This window comes from Amphibalanus amphitrite, unplaced genomic scaffold (assembly GCF_019059575.1).
Source record: "Amphibalanus amphitrite isolate SeventyFive unplaced genomic scaffold, NRLGWU_Aamphi_draft 000259F_arrow, whole genome shotgun sequence".
NCBI lineage: Eukaryota > Metazoa > Arthropoda > Thecostraca > Balanomorpha > Balanidae > Amphibalanus > Amphibalanus amphitrite.
In genome coordinates, this window is record NW_024881754.1 from 279,630 (window position 1) to 288,604 (window position 8,975).

The following is an 8,975-nucleotide window of genomic DNA, read 5'->3' on the forward strand; positions in this document are numbered from 1 at the left end:
AGCATAATTTTTTAGAACAGGAATCCCAAGGAGAAAATAAATTTATTGATTCATATGAAGGTAAGCATGAATGTTACACAACATTTTTGCAAACTGGACGGCTCATTACTGCAACCTTTTATGACTGTTTTGTCCTGGTCAGTGGTCATGCTGTGGGCATATTGACGCTGGATGGGAGGTCGCAAGAGCTAATGAGCCCGTTACTACCGCTGCAAGTAGTGGTGGTCCGCAGAACCCAGGGTCTGTTGGTGCACCAGACCCGGTCGCGTTCCTAACAATGCGGACGTAAAACATGCCCACTTGCAGGGATCGTGTGACTGACTGCTCATATCACGCGACTCGGCAGACCCCAGCTCACGTGACAGTCTCGGTCCGCATGGTACGGACACCTGTGACTGAACGGACAGGCCCGGACTGATGTCGCCACGCCGCTGCTTTGTTTACCGGGCCGCGGAGGCTGGTCTGGGGGCCGGACCAGACCCGTCTGGGTCTGTTCAGCGTGCGTCACTGCGGGCGTTGCCGAGCCCCCTGGTCGGCAGCCGCGCCCCCGGCGGCGTCCCAGACCCCGCCTCCGAGCGTCACCGCCACCACCGAACACCAGGGTTCGTTTCATCAGCCGAGAAAGAGTGCACGAGGACTCGTTGTTGACCTGCCTCGCGGCGGTTCTGGACCCTGCAGTTTATCCGATAAAAACTAGGCGGCGTAGAAAGTCACGGGAAGGGTCAAGGAAGTACAGGGACCCTCGCCAATGTGTGGGAAATGGAGCAAGAATTATAAACAGAGACTACTCCTTATGCTTTTTGGATTTTCCCTGCAATGATTGTTAGCAATTTTGTAGGTAGGAAAGTCCAAGCAGACTTAACCCTCGCCCGCACATGCCATTTTCCCATCCTAGAACGCACATGGGGGGGGGTTGCCACCCCCCCCCCCGCGCCATTTCGTTCCTGTTGGAGATAGAGCTTAGCGGTAAAGACCAAAAAGATTCTTTGGGAAGAGACGAATCCAATGATACCCAGTTTTACCTCCTCAGGTCAGTCATTGACCTTCCAGGTCAGGTCAAACTAAAAAATGTTGCTGTTTTGGGTCACCGTTGGATATCAAGTGCGCTGCTTATCAAATACCGATGACGATGCTGTTTTCTGGTGCCAAGCCAGCTAGAACCTCTTTGTCACACTACCCGACCAGAATTTTGCTGCTGAGGTCATTTCAGGTCAAGTTAGGTCATGGTCAATTATATGTGTTTGTATGTCTGTGTGTGTCTGTGCGTATACTGATGTGTGCACCGATTGTTTTTGGGTCCATATTACATGAAATCATGATCTGAGAAGCTTTTACCAAAAATGCAGTCAAAAAACTTCACAAAAAGTAAATTCAGCTTGCCTAAAATGCAATTATCTTATATGACCTAGGTTGACCTTGACCCTGCCCTTGACCCCTGTACATCGTCAAACAACATGCTCCATGATAGATGGGAGGTAAGACTGGCAAAAAAAGGCCGAAATCAGGGTGTCAAAAGCCCACAAGGCCCATGGCAAACGCAAGATGTTGAGAATTGGCCATTTGGGTCATGACATGACCTAAAAAACAAGGTCATATCTCCGAAACCAAAAATTACAGAAACTTGAAATTTTCAGTGGACATCAAGAAAGGATAGAGGAGCAGCTATACGAAAAATCAGCCTTCTAGCTCTAAAAATGTCGAGTGCAGAGCAGAAAGACTACCTTGGGGGAGGTGGCAACCCCCCCCCCCCCCCATGTGCGGGCGAGGGTTAAGAAACGTTTCATGGAAGGGCAGCTTGAATAGTTCAATTACCTTTGAAATTCTTTCATTATATTGCAATCAATAAGGTACTGTCGCCTTTTGTGTAGGGATGTTTTACTTTCACCGGATGCAGTAAACGAGATGTTATGCAACCTATTATTTGACATCTACATGATCTACATGGTGATATTATAATTTTAAAACATTTGGATTACTTTTATAGTTAATACGCCTTACCATTGAATCTCTGTTTTCATATCCAGTACCTACAGAACTTTCAGACTTTCAACTTTCAGAACTTTCAGACCGCGACGTGGCGGAGGCAGTAAGCACTCTCTCCTCCAATTTCTTTTTTGCGGATAAATAAAAAAAAAGATCGCTTAGCGAATTAATCTGAAAACAATGGTGTATTAACTATTTAGTATACATACTTAGTTGCACATCATCCTTCTTACGCCATATATTCGTGTAGCTAAAGCCATGGATGGGCAAATAGCCGCCCTCTGCATTGTCCATTGGCGAGTTCAGTGAAATTTAGAAATAAAGTGTGTCCCAGCTTAGCAGCCTGAACAATGCCTTCGGCTTCAGCAAAGCTTGAAAGTCTCATGACAGGTCAGTATGTATGAAAACGTATCACAGGTTTTATTTTTATGACGTAAGGTCAAGTCAATCACGGTTTGACGAAATCGTGTAACGTTGTGAAAGGTCACCAACACTTGTTTATCAATAGCGAGATAATGTAATGTTCGACAAGCCCGGCGTTGCTGGAAGCCATCTGCTGTTGGAGCATATAGCTCCGCAACTCTCTTATAAATGCTAGCGGGCCTAGGCCATGCTAGCTCGGGGCAGGCTGTTAACCTTCGCCCCAGTGGGGGGGGGGGCATATGTTACCACCCTACCGCGTTTTTTGCGTCTAAATAAAAAACCGCGGCGCGTAGCGCCGCGCCGCTTGGGCTAGCTTTTGGTACATCAATTTTGGACAATGTGTGCAATTTTTGACCCCAGGTCATGTCAGGTCAGGTCACCAGGTCAAGTTAACTGACCAAGCCTAAAAAAAGTTTGCAATCATGTCCAGCCTGCAGTGTTTGTCAGAAAGGTTTTAAACTTGGTGGATTGCATGCTGTTATGGGCGCCTACAATTTGTATATCTCGGATTTTTTATATCCGTGACCTAAGGTCAGGTCAGTGGCGTGACCTTTCCATTACAAGTCAATGGAGAAAAATGAAAATGCCTCTAGATCCGTGTGTACGCATCGGAACAGTCCAAATATTTCAGAATCACAATGATTTAGTCCACTCGTGATGATCAAGGTGTCATTTTTGCTGATAGCCTCTAGACAGGTCATCCAAGGTCACTTGAGGCTACAAACAGTTTTTTGCCAATAACTCGCGATTGGAAAGAGATAGAACGCTGGGGATGGTCTCATTGTGTTTGTCTTGTTGAGACGCATCGACTGATATGCAACATGACCTTTTCCGGTAAGGTCATGACCTTGACCTGAGGTCAAATTTTCAAGTTGACCTTTCAAGGTCAAATTATAGTTCATTCGACGCGTCTCGGCGAGGGGAACACGATTCTGGCAATAGAAATGTCGTGGCTTTTTGTAGTCGAAAGTTATTGTCGAAAAACACTTAAAGTAAAAACAGCTATTTTTGGAGTTTTTGCCCTCTGGAGGCTAAACCGTTGACCTGAGGTCAATATTGATAATGAACTTTTCAAAAGAAGAGTTCAAAAGCTATCGTTTGCTCTTCCATGCGTTTTTCTAGCTACTATAGTTCCTGAGATAGCGGCATGTTTTCTGAAAAATATAATGACAATTGGCAAATCTTGACCTTTGATGACCTCTGGTGACCCCAATATTGCTCTAAGGTGAAAAAATGACCATACACTTTCAAACGTACGCATTAAGAGCTATCGACTACTTTTTACCGCGTCTTTCTAGCTCTCTTAGTTTTTGAGTTAGAGATGGGTGGTAACATATGCCCCCCCCCCCCCCACTAGGGCGAAGTTGGCCGAGACCGCCACTGGGGCGCGGGTTAAAAACGTTCACTGCTGAATATTAAAATCGTCTCCTTCCGGATTCCGACGGTATAGGGACATTCAGCTGTTCGTTCTGCCGCGTGTTCCGCTGATGGACATGACGACGAAGCGTGAGGCTGGTGGACAACGAGTCGGGCTGCTAGGTGGACAGTATGCGTTTTAAAAGTGTCTGCATTTCACCACCGAACAGCGTGCAGCTGTGGCCATGCACCACGCCTTTCATTTGGAGAGCACTGTCTCCTGTGAAGGCGAAACAGTGATAGTTGACGTTGGCGCTGCGCTGAGTCGACCTTCACCGAGTGCAGTCTGGCCGTCTCTGGGTCACCAGTGCCCAGCGCTCACTTTCAACGGCACCTTTAGTTTCCCGACCAGGAAACGGGCCGGCCGATTCACTTTCAGTCAGGTCACCTCCTTCACTACTTTCTATCAGCGACCGTGTCAGTGTAGACATCAGGGCGGCGAGGAAAGTGAATCGGCCTTCACGAGGCCACCGCTGTCACCAACCAGCGGGCGAGTCCATTTCTGCAGAGGAGAGCCAGGAGAAAGTACTGCGACGGCCGCGGAACACAGCACAGGTGTCGTGCGTCCTCCCCCGTGCTGAACGGCAGTGGACTGACCCGCAGACAGTTTGGGTGAAAGCAGTTGTGTGGGACTTAGGCTTAGCGCTCAGCTAGGCAATAGGTGTACATGCTTTCTACCTAGTACCTAGTATACTTACTACCTGCCCACACGTATGGCGATTAGCATTACCCTTCGCCGGCCGAGAGGGGTGCCCTCCCCCTCATAGGCTTGTTTTGCAATTGCTCGGAATACGCCAGAGCTAGAAAGACGAAACTTCGCATACCTGACAGTTGATTCAAGCCGGATCTTTTGACACCAGCCGGGCAGCAGCATTTTCAAGTCAGGTCAGATTACTAACCTATGACGTCATAAGTGAACCTCTGCACGGTCCAAAAATGTTGCAACTTTGCAATGCCCTCAGTGCCAGATGACCTACTATACAGAGAGATGAAACTTACAGAACCTGGGCCCGTATTCACGTCGACATCTTACGATCAGTTTTCATCGTACGATCGATTTGGTATTCATATTGACCATCTTAACTTTTTATCGTACGATCAGTCTGGATATTTAGGACACTTCTAATTCACGTTGACAATCTTAAGATAATTTGGTATTCATGTCAAAAGTCCTAGGATTCATCCTACGACCCAACTTAAGATGTAGCAGTTCCGAAGATTTGATTTTTAGCAGCATATTCCGGGACGACATAGAAAATGGATCCTCCGTCAAATGATACAGCAAACGAAATATATTCAAACAGTTATTAGTGAGCTATTCTTAACATTAAAGGTACCACAGATTTAGTATGCTTCTAAGTTATTATGGAAATTATTTTACCATTAGGTATTATGGAAACTATATTATCATATTACAAATGATCATATGAAGAATAAATCGATAAAACATGCATTTTAACCCTCGCCGGCACAGGGGGGTTGATGCAACCCACCCAAGGTTTTTCGCGAATAACTCGCGTAAAAAAAAACTTTCAGTACCCTCGCATTGATCAATTTTACACCTGCCCTGAAAATTTCATGACCCAGACCCAAATGACCTTTGACCTGTGGCTTCTTTTCCGAGACCATGTTTGGCCGGAATCGCGATTCGGCGTATGTCGGCTCGCATTAGCCACGCGTTTGCAAGCTTTTCGTGGTTTCAAACGTTCAAACATGTGATTTGATGTTGCTCCCATGCATTAGGGTGGATGTCAAGGTCACCTGAAGGTCAGGTCAGGTCACTGACCTTTGGTGACCTCGGTTCACTTGTTCGAGTTTTACATGTTTCTAGGCTAGTTTTTGGAGCTGAATTCGAATTTAGCAACCATTTGAACATTTACGAAGTAGTTTTGTTGCCTTCGTAATATGTTACGAAGCTGTCAGAGGCGGTCAACACGTAATACGAATATCCATCACAACCCCTACCGGTTGACCTGACCTGACCTGACCCGATCTGGTCTAAATGCTTAAAGACATAATCTGTGATCAAAACTAACATGACATTCGTGATCAGCACCCTGAAAACCCTCATAGCAGCCACACTTTACGACGTTCTAACAGGTCCCGATTTTCCCGACTTTTGGGTCATTGACCTGACCTGGAAGGTCAACCGATGACCTAGGACCTTAAAACTGGGTATTATTGCCTTCCACTCGTCACGGGTAACACGCTCGCAAAGCTCTAACTCGATCAGGGGCGAAACGGCAAAGGGCCGTTTCGCCCCTGATTGACCTGTGGCTTCTTTTCCGTGACCGTGCACGTGCAACCGGAGTCACAAATGACATTTGCTCGGCACCGTCTTAACCCTATTAGTGGCAGGCTCCTGGCTACCCCTATTAGTGGCAGGGGGGGGGGCTGTTTACGACCCCCCCCCCCTGATATCTCGAGATCTAACGGCCCGATTTTCAAAATTCAAACGGCATTCTATTTCGCTCAACGTGATCTACATTTCTAAAAAATAAAAATTAAAAAATGTCAATAGGGGGGGGGGGGTAGCGAAACGGGCAAATTGCAGATACATTTTAGACTGTTTATCACGGCCAGGTTTCTGAACCAATCTTAACGCAACTTTTGCCGATCGATAGAGAATGAACCAGGAATTCATATGGATCCTAAAAATATGCATTTTCAAAAATCATAGGCGGATACAGATCATTGAGATTGGGGGTACACAAAAAGTATGTATAGTAAATAAGGTTTTTGTTGGTACTGTTTCTAAAAAGGGTGGCAATGGTCTTGTTATGTTACAATTTTCTTATGAGAGAACGACTACAATTGTATTGGTCATGCATAGGCGGTGTCAGGGCACCTATGTTGGGAGGTAAAACATAACCCCCCTTTTTGGACGCCTGGATCCGCCTATTATAGCAAAAACGTGTCAAAAGAGGATGCACAATAACTTTGTATATGTTATCACCTGATACCTTTCATTCACTGTTCGTAAAACTGGTGTATACAGTTATAATACATCAGCATCGTGATCTTCGCCCAAATGACTCGCTTCACGAATAGGACCCCCCAATTCCCAGTGCTCTGGAGCCGCCCCTGGTAAAGGTATGAACTTGAAATTTTCAGGGAATGTGCCCAATTTAGTTTTAGGAAAAGTCAGAAAATTTCAGCATCGTAGCTTCAGCGGTTTCGGAGATATTCCCGAAAAACCTGAGGGGTGGATGAAAACACCCCCCCCCCCCTGCCACTAATAGGGTTAAGTGGTTCCTAAAGGTGTACCAAATTTGGGCGCAATCGGCCTCGCCGTTCTCTATATATGGAAGCGGCCTCCTGCACGTGCGCACGTGCAAACGGGGTCCCAAACGACTTTTGCCCGGCACGCTACTAAGCGGTCCCTACCGGTGTGCCAATTTTGAGCGCAATGGGTCCAGCCGTTCCCGAGATCTAGGAGCGACCACTGCACGTGCGCTCGTGCAGTAGTACCCCTAACGTGACACATGGAAATGCATTGCCCGATGAGTGCCTACCCACATGCCAAGTTTCAGCGCAATGGGCACGATAATTACATAGTTATTGTAATTGCTACAAACATGACATCTCTTTATTATGCACGTGGCACGTGCAGCCATGGTCACCCACATGCACCGAGAAAAGTCGTGTCCTCGGCAGAATGGATGAATATACCCTACAAACATATTTCCTAGTAAATTGATCCTGTGCTTACTCAGACATAATCCTCTCAAAAACGTAAATTCAGCAGAACGACTTTGGGTTCTGAGTTAACACCCTTGGCTTCGCAAGAGCCACATGACACGGCGATCACCCAGGTGCATCAAGAGTAGTCAATTACGAGGTAGGAGGGATGGGGCTACCAAACAAAAAAGACCGCGGTTCAATCGGCCCAGCGGTGGCCGAGGTAAAAGTTTCTGAAAAGCGTTATAGGGCGGGCCGGTCCGAGCTCTACCGCTCATACCGATATTTTCCCGTTACATCGAAAACTCTTTTTCGCGCTCGCTCGCAAGAAAAAAAAAATCATAAACAACAATTTCAATACCTAAATATACAATTCATAAGCATAGGTGACGTCTTACGACAGCTCAGTGAGTAGTCGTATCTTCCCAATACCTTCATCATTAAGGTCTTACGATCATCTTAAGATTCGACTTAAGAGGTCCCGACGTGAATCGCACTTACGATCGATCGTACGACAAATGTCTACGACCAAAATTTTGATCGTAAGATAAATCTTAACTGTTTGCGATGCCAACGTGAATACCAAATTATCGTACGACAAAGAGCGATCGTAAGATAAATCTTACGAAAAATTCCGACGTGAATACGGGCCCTGGTATCCGCAAGAAGTCGCACAACTCGTACCTATAGGTATCTCGGATTTTCCCTCAGTGTCACCTGAGGTCAGGTCGGTCACGTGACCTCTGACCTTATCATTATAAATAAGTCATGCATACGGTACGTCGTGACGCATTAAAAGAAAATATATCTTCTGAATATGAAAAGTAACTCCACATATACCATTCAGCTGATTGGGTAGGGGAGAGTGGGGTAATTTGGCCGCTTTTTTTAGAAAACGATGTAACTAAAAATCGACAACACATTTCTGCATTTTCTCAACGCGGACAGGTGTGGCATACATTTTACTTTCTTGGACAGTAAACTTGAAATGATTAAGTAACTACTGATATTGAAATTGTGGCGGATTACAAAGGTCTGCAAAGCGGCCAAATTGCCCCACTAGCAGGGTTATTTGGCCGGGGGTGTGGGGCAATTTGGCCGGTGTTAGTTTGAGGCCATGATTTTTGTTATAGGCGAGTCAGCTTCACATTCAGCAATGACGCGTGTCCTACGACGCATTTGAAGCATTTTGGAGGTTGACTCACCCGTCACAGGGGTCGAAAATAGTCAAAATAGCGGCTCTAGATGCGATGACAGTTTTTTACGAATAACTTTTGAAGTAATCAAGTTAGGACAAAACAAAAAACACCATCGTAATTCTCTCGTCATTCCGCATCGAAACATGTATGTATGTGTTGACCTCGAGAGGTCAAGGTCAAGATCAAGGTTGGCTTCAGGTCTCGTTACCTCAGGTCGCTTGACCTCAAGGTTACGTGAGTTCAAGGTCATCATGTATATCATTCGATGCGCCT